Genomic DNA, 18770 nt, shown 5'->3' with positions numbered 1-18770 from the left:
GTAAAATTTTGAAAAAAACTTCGAAAAATATAATAAGCCACTGGGAACTGATTTTTAATGGTTTTAACAATTCTGAAATTGTGATAATGTTCCCCTTTAAAGTATTCACAGTTACGTTTAAATCATGTTCAACTTGACTGTCAAAAATAGACATGGATCAAATACAGTACACTGTAAAACATGTTTTTTTGCGCACCCTATGGGTTGTGCGGAAAATGATTACCGTATTTTTCGGACTATAAGTCGCAGTTTTTTTCATAGTTTTGCCGGGGGTGCGACTTATACTCGGGAGCGAGTTATGTGTGAAATTATTAACACATTACCGTAAAATATCAAATAATATTATTTAGCTCATTCACGTAAAAGACTAGATGTATACGATTTCATAGGATTTAGCAATTAGGAGAGACAGATTGTTTGGTAAACGTATAGCATGTTCTATATGTTATAGTTATTTGAATGACTCTTACCATAATATGTTACGTTAACATACCAGGCACGTTCTCAGTTGGTTATTTATGCGTCATATAACGTACACTTATTCAGCCTGTTGTTCACTATTCTTTATTTATTTTAAATTGCCTTTCAAATGTCTATTCTTGGTGTTGGGTTTTATCAAATAAATTTCCCCCAAAAATGCGACTTATACTCCAGTGCGACTTAAATATATGTTTTTTTCCTTCTTTATTATGCATTTTCGGCAGGTGCGAGTTATACTCCGGAGCGACTTATACTCCGAAAAATACAGTAATGACTTAATGACTGTTGCGCTTGACCAGTCTTCCTCTCGGGGAATAAAACACACTGGTCAAGCCCAAGTTCTTTTGGATGACATATACACTATATTGCCAAAGAATATTTGGCCACCCATCCAAATGATGAGAATCAGGTGTCCTAATCACTAGGCCCGGTGTATAAAATCAAGCACTTAGGCCTGGAGACTGTTTCTACAAACATTTGCGAAAGAACGGGCCGCTCTCAGTGATTTCCAGCGTGGAACTGTCATAGGATGCCACTTGTGCAACAAAACCAGTCGGGAAATTTCCTCGCTCCTAAAGAATCCAAAATCAACTTTATTTTAAGAAAAGTGAAGAGTTTGGGAACAACAGCAACTCGGCCACCAAGTGGTAGGCCACGTAAACTGACAGGGAGGGGTCAGCGGATGCTGAAGCGCATAGTGCAAAGACTTTCTGCACAGTCAGTTGCTACAGAGCTCCAAACTTCATGTGACCTTCCAATTAGCCCACGTACAGCACGCAGAGAGCTTCATAGAATGGGTTTCCATGGCCGACCAGCAGTATCTAAGCCATACATCACCAAGTCCAATGCAAAGAGTGGGATGCAGTGGTGTAAAGCACGTTGCCACTGGACTCTAGAGCAGTGGCGACGCCTTCTCTGGACTGATGAATCACGCATTTCCATCTGGCAATCTGATGGACGAGTCTGGGTTTCGAGGTTGCCAGGAGAACGGTACATTTCGGACCGCATTGTGCCGAGTGTGAAATTTGGTGGAGGAGGAATTATGGCGTGGGGTTGTTTTTCAGGAGTTGGGCTAGGTCCATTAGTTCCCGTTAAAAGGAACTTTGAATGCTCCAGGATACCAAAACATTTTGGACAATTCCATGGGATGGCACTTCAAGTTTATATGTGAGTAAAGGTAGGTGGCCAAATACTTTTGGCAATATAGTGTATGTTTGAGTAAGAAGGACCACCGAGACAGAATAGTACTTGGCCAAGTTTTACTGAAGCTTTAGGAGACCAGCCCTTACAATGTGACAATAGCAGCATCAAGAAGCGGTCTAAACTCAAACAAAAAGAGTCAGTTTATTTAAGTTCAAGTTAAAAAAGTTAAAGTACCAATGATTGTCACACACACACTAGGTGTGGCGAAATTATTCTCTGCATTTGACCCATTAACCTTGATCACTCCCTGGGAGGTGAGGGGAGCAGTGGGCAGCAGCGGTGGCCGTGCCCGGGAATCATTTTTGGTGATTTAACCCCCAATTCCAACCCTTGATGCTGAGTGCCAAGCAGGGATGTAATGGGTCCCATTTTTATAGTCTTTGGTATTTAGTGCGAAAACAGCCCCTCCCGCACAGAAGGAAATATAGCTGTTGTGTCAAAACAGATAAGGCCTTCTCCACAGGAAGGAAGTATGTTTTGAAACAACAGCTATATTTCTTTCTGGGCAGGAGGGGATGTTTTCGCACTAAATAAGATGACTCTTAAGCTTAATAATAAGCTTATCGACTACGGTGACTACAAAGACGAACACGCGCAATTTGTCAGGATTTATGCAGATCCCAAATACAGATCAGCAGGTACCGGAAGGTAAGAAAAGTTGCTTTTGCATAATATTGCGACACAAAACGGCAGATAATATGTCGTTTTGGTAACACTTTAGTATGGGGAACATATTTCACCATTAATTAGATGCTTATTAACATGCAAATTAGTAACATATTGGCTCTTAGTTAGTCATTATGAAGTACTTATTAATGCCTTATCCTGTATGGCCTTATTATACAACCAGTAAGCCATTAACTAAGAGTCTTCCCTCAATAACCTCAGAATTATTACTTATTAGTAACCCTAACCCTTATATGTTCCCCTAGTGTCCAAATAACTCTAAAGTAAGTCTTTGTTCATTAGAATATGTTCCCCATACTAATGCATGTTAATAAGCAACTAATTAATGGTGAATATGCTCCCCATACTAAAGTGTTACCGACTTTTTTTGCTCAAACAATTGCATGTAATAAAAGGGAATAAGGAACATGTTTGAATATTGTGTATATTGTTTATACCGTCAAAAGCACTCACTACAAATACAAACCCCGTTTCCATATGAGTTGGGAAATTGTGTTAGATGTAAATATAAACGGAATACAATGATTTGCAAATCCTTTGCAACCCATATTCAATTGATTGCACTACAAAGACAAGATATTTGTTGTTCAAACTCATAAACGTTATTTTTTTTTTGCAAATAATAATTAACTTAGAATTTTATGGCTGCAACACATGCCACAGTAGTTGGGAAAGGGCATGTTCACCACTGTGTTACATGGCCTTTCCTTTTAACAACACTCAATAAACGTTTGGGAACTGAGGAGACACATTTTTTAAGCTTCTCAGGTGGAATTCTTTCCCATTCTTGCTTGATGTACAGCTTAAGTTGTTCAACAGTCCGGGGGTCTCAGTTGTGGCATTTTAGGCTTCATAATGCGCCAAACATTTTTAATGGGAGACAGATCTGGACTACAGGCAGGCCAGTCCAGTACCCGCACTCTTTTACTATGAAGCCACGTTGATGTAACACGTGGCTTGGCATTGTCTTGCTGAAATAAGCAGGGGCGTCCATGGTAACGTTGCTTGGGTGGCAACATATGTTGCTCCAAAACCTGTATGTACCTTTCAGCATTAATGGCGCCTTCACAGATGTGTAAGTTACCCATGTCTTGGGCACTAACACACCCCCATACCATCACAGATGCTGGCTTTTCAACTTTGCGCCTATAACAATCCGGATGGTTCTTTTCCTCTTTGGTCCGGAGGACACGACGTCCACAGTTTCCAAAAACAATTTGAAATGTGGACTTGTCAGACCACAGAACACTTTCCCACTTTGTATCAGTCCATCTTAGATGAGCTCAGGCCCAGCGAAGCCGACGGCGTTTCTGGGTGTTGTTGATAAACGGTTTTCGCCTTGCATAGGAGAGTTTTAACTTGCACTTACATATGTAGCGACCAACTGTAGTTACTGACAGTGGGTTTCTGAAGTGTTCCTGAGCCCATGTGGTGATATCCTTTACACACTGATGTCGCTTGTTGATGCAGTACAGCCTGAGGGATCGAAGGTCGCGGGCTTAGCTGCTTACGTGCAGTGATTTCTCCAGATTATCTGAACCCTTTGATGATATTACGGACCGTAGATGGTGAAATCCCTAAATTCCTTGCAATAGCTGGTTGAGAAAGGTTTTTCTTAAACTTTTCAACAATTTGCTCACGCATTTGTTGACAAAGTGGTGACCCTCGCCCCATCCTTGTTTGTGAATGACTTAGCATTTCATGGAATCTACTTTTATACCCAATCATGGCACCCACCTGTTCCCAATTTGCCTGTTCACCTGTGGGATGTTCCAAATAAGTGTTTGATGAGCATTCCTCAACCTTATCAGTATTTATTGCCACCTTTCCCAACTTCTTTGTCGCGTGTTGCTGGCATCAAATTCTAAAGTTAATGATTATTTGCAAAAAAAAAAAAAAGTTTATCAGTTTGAACATCAAATATGTTGTGTTTGTAGCATATTCAACTGAATATGGGTTGAAAATGATTTGCAAATCATTGTATTCTGTTTATATTTACATCTAACACAATTTCTCAACTCATATGGAAACGGGGTTTGTACATTTAAACATTTACAGTTAAAATATGTGATTTGTATCAGTATTGGTATCGGCCGATCTCACTCATGGACGATCGGTATCAGAATAAAACCCTCAAAAAATATTTAAAAATATGTAAATTCCGCCTTTGACCGCTGCTACCGACAAGCAAACAACAACATAAACCGCATGCCTCGTTTCCCGACACCGTCACTTTACCCAGTGGGGCGCGCCCTGGGCACTTCCTGGTCATGTGACTTCCTCCGGTCGTCTTTTGATGGGAGGCTCTGAGGTGGAAGATCACCAGAAGACGGAGCGGAGAAAGAGGACGGGGTAATGCTGGCAGCGGACAACATGGGAGAAAACAGAAATTCCTGCCCCATCGCCATGGAGATGAGTCAACAGCATGTCGGTGGGGTGGAGACGGAGGAGGATGGGGGCGGGGGCGACGGGGGTGGGATTGGCAGAAGGGGCAGAGGGTGACCTGCTGTAGTTAACAATTCATCCCTGTATCCGGCTCCCGAATGATTGGGCAAACACGCAGTTCTGTCGAGTCAATAGGGCCTGCAAAAGGGGCTGAGAGGGGGGCATCACCCCAGGGTGACATGGCTGACAGGCACACACTGCGTGATAGAGGGTGGCCCAGCTGGGGCCAGGGGGTCATATGGGAGAGTGGCCAAGACCACTGAGTACTGTATGATACAGTACATTAAACGTGACTAACATAGCTTTTTTTTAAAAATTCAAATCCATGCTTTCGGGACTATAGTTTGAACCCTCGAGCAGGGATACACACTTTGGCAAATATCCACCAGCGTTCCAAACTACCACTTTAAAACCGAGGTTATAAAGACGTGACGCCTCCTGATGACAGCTAGTTATTCAGCACGAGTTTTATGGCGAGGCGCATCAAGGAGGAGACAGTATAAATGCACTGAGATCATCCGCAGTGGCTTTTTGGAGACGTACTCACCAGTCGGATCTGTGGCGACGATTAACAGCTCACTCTTGGAATTTGGGAGTCTTGCACTGTGGAAATAAAGGAGACAATATAGCATCACACACTGAGTATCAGGGTAACAGTGTCTGTACTTGTCATTTAGACAAGTAAAGCGAGAAAGTAAAAGTAACTTAGTACTAGGGCTGGGCGATATGGCCTTTTTTTAATATCTCGATATTTTTAGGCCATGTCACAAGACACGATATATATCTCGATATGTTTCCTTAGCCTTGAATGAACACCTGATGCATATAATCACAGCAGTATGATGATTCTATGTGTCTACATTAAAACATTCTTCTTCATACTGCATTTAATATATGCTCATTTTAAACTTTCATGCAGAGAGGGAAATCACAACTAAGTCAATTGACCAAAAGTGTATTTATTAAACAGTTATTAAGCGGTGGCACAAACATTCATGTCATTTCAAAACAGAAAGTGCAAGATTGTTAGAGACATTTTAAAACAAGCTATGAGTGCACTTTTGTGCATGATGTCACTAAGATGACGTATCAAAACAACACTAAATTAAAGTGCACTTTTTGTACAGAACGCCACTACAACATACTTGCCAACCTTGAGACCTTCGAATTCGGGAGATTGGGGGGGGGGGGGGGGGGGGGGGATTGAGGTGGTAGCGGGGGTGTATATTGTAGCCCGGAAGAGTTAAGGATGCAAGGGATTCTGGGTATTTGTTCTGTTGTGTTACGGTGCGGATGTTCTCCCGAAATGTGTTTGTCATTCTTGTTTGGTGTGGGTTCACAGTGTGGCGCACATTTGTAACAGTGTTAAAGTTGTTTATACGGCCACCCTCCGTGTGACCTGTATGGCCATTGATCAAGTATGTCTTGCAGTCACTTTCGTGTGTATGCAGAAGCCGCATACTGTCATGTCTGTGTGACCATGTTTTGTATTAGTCATGTTTTGTTTTGTTTAGTTATTGGACTCTTTAGTTTCTGGCTTTTCACTCCGTTGTCTTGTTTCCATGGTTACCCATTAGTTTCACCTGTTTCACGTTTGGACTCATTGTGCACTCTTGTTTGTCACCATAGCAACCCATTAGTTTTCACCTGTCACGTCACGCACCTGTTTCACGTTTTGAGTCACGCACCTGTTTTCGTTAATCATGTCTGTAGTATTTAAGTTCATTGTTTTCAGTTAGTCTTTCTGGCGACATCCCGCATTTATGCTTCTGCACACTCTCCACACACCCTTATGACCCTTGCTGCTTTTTTTTCATGTCGTTTTCTCGTCCAAGTAAGTTTTCTTTATTCATGCCATAGTTTGCAAGTTTTGTTTAATTGTTCATAGTTTCTGCCTTTATGCAAGTTTTGTGTTTATAGTCAAGTTTTGTACTTCCCCCTTGTGCGCGCCTTTTGTTTGATCCTTTTTTTTTGTAATTATAGTGTTTAAATAAATCATGTACTCCCCTTCACGCCATGTATGGTCCAAATCTTTTGCACCTCGGGAGAACAAACCTCGCCATAGTCCCTGTCGTGACACATACAACATGTCACTGGGCCGGCACGCTGTTTGTATGGTGATAAAGCGGACGCGTCGACAGGTTGTAGAGGACGCTAAAGGTAGTGCCATCACGGCACACCCTTAATATTGTTGTCCGGGTGAAAATCGGGAGAAATTCGGGAGAATTGTTGCCCCGGGAGATTTTCGGGAGGGGCACTGAAATTCGGGAGTCTCCCAGAAAAATCGGGAGGGTTGGCAAGTATGCGCTACAATAGTTTGAAACAAATAAAGTGCACTTTTGTGCATGATGTCACACAAGATATTTCAATAACTGTCAAATAAAAATGAGCTGCATAATAGGAAATCAAATAGTGTAAATAAATGAAATAAGGTTTTTAATATCTTAAGAAAATTGTCATGATATGATGAGAGTATAATGAAAATACAAAACCCAAAACCAGTGAAGTTGGCACGTTGTGTAAATCATAGTTAAAAACAGAATACAATGATTTGCCTTGATCACCCCCTGGGAGGTGAGGGGAGCAGTGGGCAGCAACGGTGGCTGCGCCCGGGAATCATTTTTGGTGATTTAACCCCCAATTTTGCTGAGTGCCAAGCAGGGAGGTAACGGGTCCCAATTTCATAGTCTTTGGTATGACTCGGTCAGGGTTTGAACTCACAACCTACCGATCTCAGGGCGGACACTCTAACCACTAGGCCACTGAGTAGGTTAGAGTTTACGTTTACATACAATTACAAACGTTTACATATTGTCGGATGAACTCTTCAGTTGTTTTGGAGCATGTAATGTGAGACCAGAATGATAGAACCCACAAGGCTGACTTTACACTGCCTGGCAATAACTGGTCCCAGACAGAAATAATAGACAAGCCAAGACTGGATTTCATCAATTTCACGTCACGGAGCTCCACTAAACGGACTCAGACGACAGGAACCGTTTTTGCTTTTAACTTTATGCACAGTCACAACTCGGTATTCCCCTAAAAAGTGGAGACCAAAACCATCATCCACTTGGCCATCAGACTTCTCTGGCCACAATTTGTAGGGAGTGCTAGCGACGGAGCAGACCTGCTACTGCTTCTCCAGTGTTACTCACGTCAGAGATCATAAACACCGGCCAAGCCTGCTCTTCCTTTCGGAGTCGGGGAAAACGCCCAGCAATTCTTGCAAGCCCAAAATTGTGACGACAGAAAAACATGTGGAAGGAAATAAAAACCATAAGAAGAGCGGGCGTTACCAGTCACTTCTCGAAAAGGTGTGTCACGTTTTGTGTTTGATGTGAAGTCTAAATTTAGCGTTTTTACCACAATCAAAGGTGCGCTCACCGACTTAACTGACCTCAGCGGTAATGGCAATGTCATTCATGATGAAATACTAACCACAGAACAATGGAAAGAATAAACTACAAATAATATTAACTATACAATTGTTTATTGTTGGTACTTGGTTCTTGACATTAATGCGGTAAACCAATTTTCACGTAATAGGAATCATTAATTATAAACTGAATATTTTCATAACTTGGGCATATAAACACGTTTACAACCTTCGGAGTACGTTTTTCAACATTAGGAGAGCCCTACAGACATAAAATAACACCTTTACATCATTTTAGGCCAGGGGTTCTTAACCAATCGCTAAATCCCATGAAATCTTATACGTCTAGTCTCTTACGTGAATGAACTAAATAATATTATTTGATATTTTCCGGTAATGTGTTAATAATTTCACACATAAGTCGCTCCTGTGTATAAGTCGCAAACTTTGAAAAACTACTGCGACTTATAGTCCGAAAAATACGGTAAACAAACAAAAGGCTCCCAATTTAGCTGCTGACATATGCAGTAACATATTGTGTCATTATTCATTCTATTATTTACTCAACATTATTAAGGACAAGTGGTAGAAAATAAATTATTAATCTACTTGTTCATTTACTGTTAATATCTGCTTACTTTCTCTTTTAACATGTTCTATCTACACTTCTGTTAAAATGTAATAATCACTTATTCTTCTGTTGTTTCATACTTTACATTAGTTTTGGATGACACCACACATTTGGGTATCAATCCGATACCAAGTCGTTACAGGATCATACATTGGTGATATTCAAAGTCCTCATGTGTCCAGGGACATATTTCCTTTAAAAAACGAAAGAAGATGTTGTGATGCCAAAAAATATTGACGTAGTCATAGTAGTATCGACTAGATATGCTCCTGTACTTGGTATCATTACAGTGGATGTTAGTTAGGTGTAGATCCACCAATGGCGGACCGGTACTTTTCAGAGGCGGTATAGTATCGAATATGATTTATTAGTATTGCGGTACTATACTAATACCGGTATACCGTACAACCCTAGTTGCTGGGCAGAATCAACAGGCATGATCATACGTGTACCGGTATATGAAAATTGACACAAAGAAGTCACGCCCATAAGGCTGCATGGACAACAAGCCTTGCTTCTGGAAAGAGTTAGTAGGAATTACTGCCTAACACTTCTAGGATGTGTATTTTAACATAAAGTCATAATTTCCTTATATTAAATATGTTGGGAAAAAAGGCAAAAAACAGCACCATCTACTGGCTGGACTGCATGGTAGGCGTGTGTGTGGAGGTCTGAAGAGGATGCCCCCCGGGCCAGGCTGAACAACGAGTGAAGCAGAATTGGGATGTCAGCTCTAAAGCATGCACGTATCTAAAAAACACAAGCGTAAACACGGGTGATGTCGGGGATTACGCACCCGAGATATCGCCTCAGGAGAGCGCGGGCAGGTGTAGCCAGCAGGGCGGATGCATTCCCTCCCATCTCCGCTTTTGTTTTTTCTTCTTATACTTTGACTATCTGACTGACAGCTCATCATCTCGCCTCATCTCCCTGACGGGATGACACTAGTGTAAACATATGCAGGCCTAACTCCGTGTGTGTGTGTGTGTGTGTGTGTGTGTGTGTGTGTGTGTGTGTGTGTGTGTGTGTGTGTGGTAATGACAAAGACATACGAATACAGCATTTCTCAAACCAATGATGATGTTGCAGGTCAACCAAAAAATACATCTCTTGTCTACTGAATTTATTTATCCTTGTACAAAACCCCAAAACCAGTAAAGTTGGCACGTTGTGTTATTTGTAAATAAAAACAGAATTCAATGATTTGCAAATCCTTTTCAACTTATTTTCAATTGAATAAACTGCAAAAACAAGATACTTAACGTTCGAACTGAGACATTTCTTTTTTGTTGTTGCAAATAATCATTAACTTAGAATCTAATGGCAGCAACACATTGCAAAAAAAGTTGGCACAGGGGCATTTTTACCACTGTGTTACATGGCCTTTCCTTTTAACAACACTCAGTAAACATTTAGGAACTGAGGAGACACATTTTTGAAGCTTTTCAGGTGGAATTCTATCCAATTCTTCCTTGATGTACAGCTTAAGTTGTTCAACAGTCCGGGGGTCTCCGTTGTGGTATTTTACGCTTTACAATGCGCCACACATTTTCAATGGGAGACAGGTCTGGACTACAGTCTACCCACACTCTTTTACTATGAAGCCACACTGTTGTAACACGTGGATTGGCATTGTTTTTCTGAAATAAGCAGGGGCGTCCATGGTAATGTTGCTTGGATGGCAACATATGTTGCTCCAAAACCTGTATGTACCTTTCAGCATTAATGGCGCCTTCAGAGATGTGTAAGTTACCCATGTCTTGGGCACTAATACACCCCCATACCATCACAGATGCTGGCTTTTCAACTTTGCGCCTATAACATTCCGGATGGTTCTTTTCCTCTTTGGTACGGAGGACACAACGTCCACAGTTTCCAAAAACAATTTGAAAAGTGGACTCGTCCGAACACAGAACACTTTTCCACTTTGTATCAGTCCATCTTAGATGAGCTCAGGCCCAGCGAAGCCGACGGCGTTTCTGGGTGTTGTTGATAAACGGTTTTCGCCTTGCATAGGAAAGTTTTAACTTGCACTTACAAATGTAGCGACCAACTGTAGTTACTGACAGTGGGTTTCTGAAGTGTTCCTGAGCCCATGTGGTGATATCTTTTACACACTGATGTCGCTTGTTGATGCAGTACAGCCTGAGGGATCGAAGGTCACGGGCTTAGCTGCTTACGTGCAGTGATTTCTCCAGATTCTCTGAACCCTTTGTTGATATTACGGACCGTAGATGGTGAAATCCCTAAATTCCTTGCAATAGCTGGTTGAGAAAGGTTTTTCTTAAACTGTTCAACAATTTGCTCACCCATTTGTTGACAAAGTGGTGACCCTCGCCCCATCCTTGTTTGTGAATGACTGAGCATTTCATGGAATCTACTTTTATACCCAATCATGGCACCCACCTGTTCCCAATTTGCGTGTTCACCTGTGAGATGTTCCAAATAAGTGTTTGATGAGCATTCCTCAACTTTATCAGTATTTATTGCCACTTTTCCCAACTTGCTGGCATCAAATTCTAAAGTTAATGATTATTTTCCAAAAAAAAAATGTTTATCAGTTTGAACATCAAATATGTTGTCTTTGTAGCATATTCAACTGAATATGGGTTGAAAATGATTTGCAAATCATTGTATTCCGTTTATATTTACATCTAACACAATTTCCCAACTCATATGGAAACTGGGTTTGTACAATAGTATTACATGGTTGATACTAGGCCTGGGCCTATATTCAATAAGTCGAATAACCAAACGATAAATGAAAATGAAGTTGGTAAAAAGTGCAAAATTTTGCTAACAAAGAGTATATTTTCATTGTATCATTTGTTTGTTTTAATTTGACTTAGAGATTTAAAAGTTTATATTCCAATTACAATGTTGAAATATACGACAAAATACAAGTTCATTGCATTTGAAAGGGCGTACTTGCATTATTAATATTATGTATTGTAATTATATCAGCGGTTAATTTGGTCCCACGGTACACAGGAGACACGGTGCTAATTTAATATAGTTTGCTGGGATTAAATATTCATGAAACTTTCTCACAGAACCCTGGCCATTTTTTTGTGTGCGTTTGACCCACACGTGGCCTTCAATTAGGCCGACACACAATCCCTCTACAGGGGCACCCAAGTGTTGCCTAATTATGACAAATAGCACGCACTACTCATGGATATGAGGGGAGGGGGAGCAACAACGCTCTGCTGAAAGGCCAGCAAGATAACATTTTAAGCCAAATTCTTTCTATTAAATAAAAAACTAAACTTTATGTTTCTTAGAATGTTACTCAGTAAAGCGCATACCAAGCTAAAAAAAGTCCTAAATAGCATTCACTTCAATTAATTTTACACCTCCCTTAAAAAAAAGGATATCCACAGAGAGCCTCTGCAGTGGACATTTGCATTCTGCAAAACAAGGCGTGTGTTTTTCCTAGAATGTGTACCTCTGACACAAAACATAGATCAAAAAATGTCCACTGCATGCCGGCTTCCAGGGAGGACAGTCTCCAAATGAATTCAACCTCGAAGTTTAAAGTCAATTTGGAATTTAACAACAATTTTGACATTACATGTAATGGTCGTTTTTTGGTCCATTTTCAAGCCACTTTTTGACCCTCTAATCAGCATGCTACATTATGTGGGCAGTTTTATTCACAGTGTATCCCAGTGGTCTCCAAACTACGGGCGCAGGCCTGATACGGCCCACCAGCGTCCAAAATCTGGCCCACATGTAGTCCAGAGTAAAAAAATATATATATATTTTTTCAAATTATATATTTATTTATCTATCTCAGGGGTCCCTAAACTACGGCCCGCTGGTCATATACGGCCCGCGGGTAGTCCCAAGTAAAAAAATGAATAAAATAAGATTTATTTTATTTTTTTTTATATATATTTTTTTATCTATCCCAGGGGTTCTCAAACTACGGCCCGCCAGCATCCAAAATACGTCTTGCGATTAGTCCTGAGTAAAAACTAAAAACTAAAATAAATACATTATTTTTTTCTAATTAGCATTTTTTAAATCTATCCCGGGGGTCCCAAACTATGGCTCTCGGGCCAGATACGTCCCGTCAGCGTCCGAAATCCGGCCCGCGGGTAGTCCAGAGTAAAAGGGGGAGAAAAAAAAAAAATAAATAAAAAATAAATAAAAAAAAAATATATATATATATATACAGTATATATATATATATGTATATACAACTGTATATATAAATTTTTTAATCTATCCCAGTGGTCCTCAAACTACGGCCCGCCAGTTTCTAAAATCCAGCTCGTAGGCAGTCCAAGAAAAAAGAAAAAAAAAAAAAGAAAAAAGAAATATATATATATATATATATATATATATATATATATATATATATATATATATATATATATATATATATATATATATATATGTATATACATATATATATATATATATATATATATATATATATATATATATATATATTTTTTTTTTTTTCTTGGACTAGCCACGAGCTGGATTTTAGAATATATATATATATATATATATATTTTTTTTTCCGTGTGGAAACTCGTTCGGCACACTTCCGCACCGAAACGAAACCTTCGTACCGAAACGGTTCGATACAAGTACACGTACCGTTCCACCCCTATTATTTTGATTATTGTTTCTCAGCTGTTTGTAAATGTTTCAGTTTATAAATAAAGGTTAAAAAAAAAAAAAAACACAAAAAAAACGTAGCCTTAGCGCATGCACATAGCATAGATCCAACGAATCGCCAACTATTTTTATAATCGATTTTAATCGATTTAATCTATTAGTTGTTGCAGCCCTAATATATATATATATATATATATATATATATATATATATATATATATATATATATATAGCCCGGCCCCTGGCCAAATTCCTTTAACCCAATGCGGCCCCCGAGGCAAAAAGTTTGGGGACCCCTGGTGTATACAAAAAGTACTCACAGCAAATCACTTCTTCCACATTTTGTTATCTTACAGTCTTATTCCAAAATGGAATACATTCATTTTTGTCCTCAAAAATCTAAAAACAACACCCCATAATGACAATGTGATTTTTTTCTTTTTTTTTTAATGCTTTTTCAAATGTTTTAAAAAATACAAAATGTAAGAAATCTCACATACATAACTATTCACATAATACCGCCAGTAAGATCCACAATGCATTGCATTTCCAGATCACACTTTCAAGCCCTTTAAGGTTGAACCAAACTCATGCAGGAAATCACGTAGGACTCCCGCATATCTCATGAGACTTCAACCGAGCCAACATTTCCAAGGAATAACTCCACAAGTGCTTTTCGTTACACCGCCACACAACCACAAAATACACTTCTCAGGACGTGGCAAAGCAGTACAACCATCATCCTGGCTGCAGAAAGAGCCCCTGTCATGATGACATCATCGGCACTTATTTCATAGTTTTGGACCTAAAAATGATGTGTGCATGCAAAAATCCCCCCAAAATAGACACAATAGTGATTTTAGGCTTGTTTTCTGTGGAGTTTCAGCACATTATTAGAACGCCCACTCTTAGCTCCAAAAAGTAGGCGCGCCTGCATCAGCCTGTTGACGTCAACTACAGTAGACTGGAGGACATGTCATATTACCTTATGTGTTTTGGTTGTATTTTCATTCAGAAGCAGGATTTTATTGTGGAAAATGCGAAGATCTTATTAAAATACCCTCGAGGGGAGAAAGACTGCAGCAAAATATTTGGTTGTTTTTCAGGTTTTCACCACTTTTTGCTGCGGTGGTGTCACTGGGACTTTGTGGATTCTTTTTGTAGCAGACACCATCCATCCATTTTCTACCGCTTGTCCCTCTTGGGGTCGTGAGGGGTGCAGGAACCTATCCCAGCTGCATTCGGGCGGAAGGCGGGGGTACACACTATAGGCCGCTACTTTTTTCCCTAAGCTTTGAAATAGAGATGTTTGATAATGGCTTTTTTGCCGATATCCGATATTGTCCAACTCTTAATTACCGATTCCGATATCAACCGATACTGATATATTTCAGTCGTAGAATTAACACAATATTATGCCTAATTTTGTTGTGATGCCCCGCTGGATGCATTAAACAATGTAACAAGGTTTACCAAAATAAATCAACTCAAGTTATGGAAAAAAAATGCCAACATGGCACTGCCATATTTATTATTGAAGTTACAAAGCGCATTATATTTTTCTAACATGCCTCAAAACAGCAGCTTGGAATTTGGGACATGCTCTCCCTGAGAGAGCATGAGGAGGTTGAGGTGGGGGCGGTATAGGGGGTGTATATTCTAGCGTCCCAGAAGAGTTAGTGCTGCAAGGGGTTCTGGGTATTTGTTCTGTTGTGTTTATGTTGTGTTACGGTGCGGATGTTCTCCCCAAATGTGTTTGTCATTCTTGTTTGGTGTGGGTTCACAGTGTGGCGCATATTTGTAACAGTGTTAAAGTTGTTTATACGGCCACCCTCAGTGTGACCTGTATGGCTGTTGACCAAGTACGCATTGCATTCAATTGTGTGTGTGAAAAGCCGTAGATATTATGTGATTGGGCCGGCACGCAAAGACATCGCCTACCATGAGCTAATGTAACGAAATGTTGTTCTTATCTGTGCTGTAAAGTTCAAATTTGAATGACAAAAAAAAGGAAGTCTAAGTCTAAGTTTAAGGTTTATTAGCGCTCTGTACGCCTCACTACGTCTGTGTACACAGCGGCGTTTTAAAAAGTCATAAATTTTACTTTTTGAAACCGATACCGATAATTTCCGATATTACATTTTAAAGCATTTATCGGCCGATAATATCGGCAGTCTGATATTATCGGACATCTCTACTTTGAAATGTTGTCTGTCTAGCTGTGTTGGCCCTGCGATGAGGTGGCGACTTGTCCAGGGTGTACACCGCCTTCTGCCCAATTGTAGCTGGGATAGGCTCCAGCGGCCCCCCGCGACCCCAAAAGGGAATAAGCGGTAGAAAATGGATGGATGGATGGATCTCTACTTTGAACCCTGCGGCTTATAAAATGGTGCAATTAATTAAGGCATTTGTCCTCACTGACGGCCGGCCATAATGTAAAAAAAAACACACTGAAAAGGTGTGTTATTGTTTGTGCTATAGCGCCAACTTTTGGACGAATTTGCTCACTGCAAGTGCTGCAGGTGCTGCATTGCCCTTCTGTTTAGACTGAGCTATATCCCAGAAGTAACAGTCTTCCAGTTGGAACATTAAATATATTGTCATTGCAGTAGAGATGTCCGATAATATCGGACCGCCGATATTATCGGCCGATAAATGCTTTAAAATGTAATATCGGAAATTATCGGTATCGGTTTCAAAAAGTAAAATGTATGACTTTTTAAAGCGCCGCTGTGTACACGGACGTAGGGAGACGTACAGAGCGCCTTTGTGAGCCAGCCCAGTCACATAATATCTACGGCTTTTGACACTCACAAGTGAATGCAAGCCATACTTGGTCAACAGCCATGCAGGTCACACTGAGGGTGGCCGTATAAACAACTTTAACACTGTTACAAATATGCGCCACGCTGTGAACCCACACCAAACAAGAATGACAAACACATTTCGGGAGAACATCCGCACCGTAACACAACATAAACACAACAGAACAAATACCCAGAACCCCTTGCAGCACTAACTCTTCCGGGACACTACAATATACACCCCCCGCTACCCGAACCCCACCCCACCTCAACCTCCTCATGCTCTCTCAGGGAGAGCATGTCCCAAATTCCAAGCTGCTGTTTTGAGGCATGCTAAAAAAAAAGAATGCACTTTGTAACTTCAATAATGAATATGGCAGTGCCATGTTGGCATTTTTTCCCATAACTTGAGTTGATTTATTTTGGAAAACCTTGTTACATTGTTTAATGCATCCAGCGGGGCATCACAACAAAATTAGGCATAATAATGTGTTCATTCCACGACTGTATATATTGGTATCGGTTGAGATTGGAATCGGTAATTAAGAGTTGGACAATATCGGAATATCGGCAAAAAAGCCGTTATCGGACATCTCTACTTTGCAGTCTATTCAATTGAAAATAAGTTGAAAAGGATTTGCAAATTATTGTAATCTGTTTTTATTTACACATTACACAACGTGCCATCTTCACTGGTTTTGGGTTCTGTACAATAACAAAGCTTTTTATCTGTTTTGCAAGGCCTGACTGATTGAGTAAAAAGGTGTGTGCATATGTGTGCATTACGTTAGGCGGAAGGTCGAGGCATTAGAACATTGTTTACTCTCTCACGTGTGCTCTCGGGGAGCAGCAGGTTTGAAAGTTTGAACAGTGACGAGCCAAAGCCGCAAAAAACAGGACATAGCGCCGCTCTGTTTGCTTAAGAACACCCAAAGAATGGGCCGCCATTCCAGAACAAATCCCTCGGCCCGCATTCCTGCTTGTCCGTCAAACCCTACCTGTCGAACGAGATGTGACGACCAAGTGGAAAAAAGGTAGCAAACGGGATGATCGGCATCGTCGTTGGCGGGATGACTCGCCGTTTGCTTCAGCTCGACAACCTACAATTATCGCCTGTATGGACGTGGCGAAAACACTTCCTTTTTCTCAATGTTGACGTCAATCTGAGTAGAAATAAATGAAGACTAACTGAAACGATCCTTGAAACGATCCAAGATGCGCTATACTTTGAAGTGTAGAGTTTTTAAATTGCCTTTGCACATTAAAAACTTGTTCACTTGAACTTTCTTATACAGTACTTGCCTTTGAAGGTTTTATTTTGTTATTCAGCAAAACAATTCATAAAACATGAAATTGGGTGAATAAATAGACTTGCCTATTGCCTAACTGTTGAAGTTTTTAATATGCAAACATTTCTTAAAAATAGCTCATTCGATTGCCTTATATATCTTATTATAAACACAATTAAACAATATCAATAACAACAATAATACCAGGGTTTCCCCTCAATGTACGATACAGATCAAAAGTTTGGACACACCTTCTCATTCAGTGTGTTTTTCTTTATTTTCATGACTGAAGGCATCAAAACTATGAATGAACACATGTGGAGTTATGTACTTAACAAAAAAAAAGGTGAAATAACTGAAAATATGTTTTATATTCTAGTTCCTTCAAAATAACCACCCTTTGCTATGATTACTTTTTCCGCACACTCTTGGCATTCTCTCGATGAGCTTCAAGAGGTCATCGCTTGAAATGGTTTTCACTTCGCAGGTATGCTTGAAGCTCATCGAGAGAATGCCGTGAGTGTGCAAAGCAGTAATCAGAGCAAAGGGTGGCTATTTTGAAGAAACTAGAATATAAAACATGTTAGACTTAGACTTCCTTTTTATTGTCATTCAAATTTGAACTTTACAGCACAGATAAGAACGACATTTCGTTACATAAGCTCATGGTAGTGCAGGATAAAAAAAGCAATAAGGTGCATATATAAATAAATAAATAAATATAAATATATATATATAAAATAAACAAATATATATAAATAAATAAATAGATTACTGTACAGATAAATATATTGCACTTTTTCACATGCGTCCACGTTTATGGATGCATGTTATATTGTCTTTTTTATTTAAGCGAGTAAAACATGTTTTCAGTTATTTAACTTTTTTTGTTAAGTACATAACTCCACATGTGTTCATTCATAATTTTGATGCTTTCCGTGACAATCTACAATGTTATGAAAATAAAGAAAACCCATTGAATGAGAAGGTTTGTCCGAATTTTCGGCCTGCACTGTATATGATCGTAGCGCACGGCCACAGCAAAATAAACGACACCACACCTTAAAAATAACAAATGAAGGTACTATAATGTACTGCAGCCTCCAGAGGAAGTCACACAAAGTTTGACTCTCTTTTTAACTTTTAATGCCAATTCAAACATATATTCTCTCCCGTGCACACGTTTGTCTCTCTCACCTGGAGCTTCTTCATTCTCC

At 39.9% G+C, this 18770-nt stretch overlaps 1 long non-coding RNA gene across 1 annotated transcript in view; it reads right to left on the bottom strand.

Annotated features, from left to right (window-relative positions):
• LOC133615072 (uncharacterized) overlaps positions 1-18770 on the bottom strand; it is a 178052-nt gene that overhangs the window by 40337 nt on the left and 118945 nt on the right. The window contains exon 2 of the long non-coding RNA XR_009816678.1: positions 5363-5418. This is a non-coding gene — a long non-coding RNA (uncharacterized lncRNA). The remainder of the gene's footprint in view (positions 1-5362; positions 5419-18770) is intronic.

This window comes from Nerophis lumbriciformis, linkage group LG22, assembly GCF_033978685.3.
Source record: "Nerophis lumbriciformis linkage group LG22, RoL_Nlum_v2.1, whole genome shotgun sequence".
Lineage (NCBI taxonomy): Eukaryota > Metazoa > Chordata > Actinopteri > Syngnathiformes > Syngnathidae > Nerophis > Nerophis lumbriciformis.
This window is presented reverse-complemented; position numbering and strand designations above follow the sequence as displayed.